This window comes from Mesocricetus auratus, unplaced genomic scaffold (genome assembly GCF_017639785.1).
Source record: "Mesocricetus auratus isolate SY011 unplaced genomic scaffold, BCM_Maur_2.0 Super-Scaffold_100001, whole genome shotgun sequence".
Taxonomy (NCBI): Eukaryota; Metazoa; Chordata; class Mammalia; order Rodentia; family Cricetidae; genus Mesocricetus; species Mesocricetus auratus.
The window spans coordinates 17,331,120-17,335,623 of NW_024429187.1; positions in this window are offsets into that span (position 1 = coordinate 17,331,120).

A 4,504-nucleotide genomic window follows, 5' to 3' on the forward strand; every position below is an offset into this window, starting at 1 on the left:
GTCTGGGTGTTGGCCACATTCGGAGAAGGGGCGGAGTTTCTGAGAGCTGCGCGAAACGTCCCCTGGAACTTGTAGTTCTTCCTGTCCGCGGTTGCCCAGGTCTGCTACCCGTGCCAACCTTGCTCCCTAAGCCGCTGTCCCGGCAAAGGTTGCTGGCAACTCAAGGCTTTTGCTAGTGGGATGCCTGGCTTCGTGCTACACACAGAGACTCGGGTCAGATACGGACGCCACCAACTTCAAACGCACGTTTTACAGGATGGCAGTATTGAGTACGCTTAAAGCAAGACCTAAGCTATGCACTCTTGTATGATTTCAGGAATGGTCCATATTCCTTGTAACCTTGCTAAACTGAAATTGTTTAGCCTATTTTTCAGATGAGGACACTCCATACCAACACATAAGCTCAGAATGTCATCGTGCAAGAGACAGGTTCGTGAAGGTGCCTGCCCCCCCCCCAAGCAGGATTCCCTTTTAATGGCTTTACTGTAGAATCGTTTTAAATGCTATTTTTCATTCTTTCTCTTAGAGTAATTAGTGGTCCTGTGTCAGAGCTTCCTTTGTATCACCCTGAACGTTAAAACCATTATAGCCATCTCCTCAGAATGCTGCTTAGTATAACACACACACGCACATATGTATATGTACTTCACATATCGTTAGTGAGTTTCTTTTCTGAGTCTGGTAAACAAAGAAAACTATAACTATTAATATATATATTACATATATATATATACATGTATATATATATATGTTTGTGATATTGAGCCTTGAATCTAGGGCACAATGCTAACTAGCTAACACATGTTTATTAAATACTGAATGAGGGCACAGGATTGGGTTGTGTGTGTTGGGGTTCCCCGAATTGAGGAGGGGTCCCCAAGCTGGATTCGTCACCCTAAGAATCAAGAGCTAGGCATCTGCAGATGGGCCTCTCGGTCAGCTTTTAGACCGATTGGCCCCGAGGTTCAGTTACAATCAGCTTTTAAAGACAAAAACCACAAGCCTTTGGGAGGGGTCCCTATCTTGTGACGGGGGGGGGGGGGGGGGTAGGTGACTACTGACCAGGGGAAGTAGGTGTCTTCCTGTTGTAAATTCCTCAGACCTTGGTATGAGTTAATCATCTCTCCCTAAGTAAATGGTGGTTATTATCTCCTTGTTTCCCACAAATCTTGTTTGCCCATCTCTGATGCCCTGATCAGTTCGTCACAGGTGGTCAGCAGCCTGGAATTGGCCTTTTGTAGGTTTACAGCCCTTCTGCAATTAAGGTTGCTAAACCATACATTCCATTCTGTGGTTTGGCCAGTTCCTGGGATGGGGTCCTTTGTTCACTTCCCGAGTTCTCTAGTGGGGTGCCCTCCCTGTTTAAGCTTATATTTTATTTCTATAAATTCGGGGTCTTTCAGTGTGCACACTTCCCCTTAGACAAGGAAAAGCACAATTAGAATTAGACCTCAGAAGGAACTAATTCACTGAGAGCACCAATCCTTTGGGTACAGGTGTAGTATTCAGAGACAAAAAGGTACACTGGAGCTGTTGCTTCAATATTTTCTACTTCTTGGAAAAAAATGACAGCCAGTGGACCAGAGCAGAAGAGTAAAGAGCAGGAAAAAAAAATCACTGAATGTCGTAGGCTGCAGGTTGCTCTTCTGAAGGAGAAAAGTTTTGTAAAAGAGATGTTGGGTTGAAAATACTACAATGAGCTGGGCGGTGGTGGTACACAACCTTTAATCTCAGCACTTGGGAGGCAAAGGCAATCAGATCCAGGCCGGCCTCGTTTAGAGTGAGTTCCAGAACAGCTACACAGAGAAACCCTGTCTCAAGAACCAAAATCAAAACCAAAACCAAAACCAAAACCAGAGGGGAGGTGAGGAAAGGAAAGGAAAGCAAAGGAAAGCAAAGGAAAGCAAAGGAAAGGAAAGGGTACTCTGGAGAAAGATTTGAAGCTTGTTAGTGGTGGCACACATCTTTAGTTCTAGCACTTGGGAGGCAGAGGCAGGCGAATCTCTGTGAGTACTCCATTGTGTAAATGTACCACATTTTCTTTATCCATGTTTTGGATGAGGGGCATCTAGGTTGTTTCCAGGTTCTGGTTATTACGAATAATGCTGCAATGAACACAACTGAGCAAATATCTTTGTGGTATGAGAATGCATTATTTGGATATATGCCCAAAAATAGTATTTCTGGGTCTTGTGGTAGATTGACTCCCAATTTTCTGAGAAACTGCCATACTGATTTCCAAAGCCGCTGTACAAGTTTGCATTCCCAGCAGCAGTGGAGGAGTGTTCCTCTTACCCCATATCCTCTTCAGCATAAGCTGTCATCAGTGTTTTTGATCGTGGCCATTCTGACAGGTGTGAGATGGTATCTCAGATTTGTTTTGATTTGCATTTCTCTGATGGCTATGGATGTTGAGCATTTCCTTAAGTGTTTTTAGGCCATTTGAGATTTCTCTGTTGAGAATTCTTTAGATCTGTATCCCATATTTAAATTGGATTATTTGGTATTTTGATGTCTAGTTTCTTGAGTTCTTTGTATATTTTGGAGATCAGTCCTCTGTCAGATGTGAGGTTGGCGCAGATCTTTTCCTATTCTGTAGGTAGCTGCTTTGTCTTTTTGACCATGTCCTTTGCTTTACAGAAGCTTCTCAGTTTCAGGAGGTCCCATTTATTAATTGCTGATATCAGTGTCTGTGCTACTGGTGTTATATTGAGTAAGTGGTCTCCTGTGCCAATGCATTCGAGGCTGCTTCCCAGTTTCTCTTCTATGAGGTTCAGTGTGTTTGGTTTTATGCTGATATCTTTGATCCATTTGGACTTGTTTTGTGCATGGCAACAGATACAACTCTATTTGCATTCTTCTACATGTCAGCCTCCAGTTATGCCAGCACCATTTGTTGAAGATGCTTTCTTTTTTCCATTTTATAGTTTTAGCTTCTTTGTCAAAAATCAGGTGTTCGTAGGTGTGTGGGTTGATATCAGGGTTTTCGGTACAATTCTGTTGGTCCACTCAAGGAAACATTTTTACTATCACTTCCAGAAAATGTCTCAGAAGTGGTTCATCAAATTGAATGACTTGTTTATAGTTTAGTGTGGGGACACCAGACCTTGAGCAGAGACCTACTTCCCCTTCGGCCTGGGAGTAGGCAGCTGTAAGACAATGTTTACTAAAAACATGTTTACTAAAAACAATACAATGCCCGGGGCAATAAGTTCCTGGAAAAGGCCTGCCCACGAAACCACCCTGACCTCGACCTTGTCCAAAGACTAACTGCCTCTTCTGACACGCCCAGATCAGTTTTTGGTGTCAGAGCAGAACCAGCCAGGGTAGAGGAAAGAGCAGAAGCTTCTCTGGTGGGAGCCTTTATTAGGAAGTTTTCTTGAACCTTTTTGGGGCCTGCTTAAAGTTTTCCTTACATCGTTGAACGAGTCTCTGTGTTGTCAATCCCCGACACCCTCCGCACGTTCTCGGACACAGGCTGCACGGCAGACGCGACAGTTTAGATGAAAATTAACAATTTAGATTGTATAAAAAGAAGATATGCCCGTCTTTTGGCATAGAAAACAGGGTGTCCTGTTTATTGTGGGTAGTCTCTAGATTATTTCCTGTTAGTGGAAGATGTTAGGAAATCCATGCATGGTTTTTCTTGGAATATAAGGTTATTAGAAATTTTCTAGAGTTTAGTGACTTGTTATTTAACATGTCAATTTTCCTTTCTTCACTCTGCTTGGCTCATATTGCTGTATTTTCTTTCTGCTTTTTGAACCTTCTCTATTTCCTACAACTGGTACAATATGAAGAAAACTTTATTGAGTGTGGGTGCATACTTTAATCTTAGTACTCAGGAAGGAGGTGTAAGAGACAGGTGTGTTTTGGGTTTGAGGTAGATCTTGCCTAAACTATATCTATAGATGATTACTGGTTGCTAGAGGAAGAAGATACATTTTCTCTTGTGGTGTGCTACTGGTACATTGCCAATGCTCCTGAATAACCTTTTGAAAGGGATAACCTAAACTCAAATAATTTAGAAATAAAGGGACCAGACCCTCACTCAGCCCCCTGTTTTAATAGCCACGACAGGCTACAGAAAAGACACGTAGGCCTCTGACACAAAGAAACTCCAGACTTCCCCCCACCCCCACCTCCCCACCTCCCTACCCAACCTCCTAGATGCTTGGTTCCTGGGAACTGTTTGGTCACAAAAGAAACTCCAGGGGGGGAACCAAAACCTCCCCTGTAGTCTCCAGGATATAGTTTTGAAAAGTATTGGTATCTACGTACAACAGGCCACCTGCAAGTAACAAGACAATGCCATAGAAACCACAGAATGTTCCCTCTCAGTACTGACCAATGAGAATAATTGGTATACAGGTATTTCATGCCAAAATGTGACTTTGAAAAATTCTTCTAATTATTCCCAAATGTCAACCAATCAGAAACCAACCTGTTCCTACTGTTGTAATCCTGTAACTTTTATCTTTGAAACCTTGTAGTAGACAGGGAA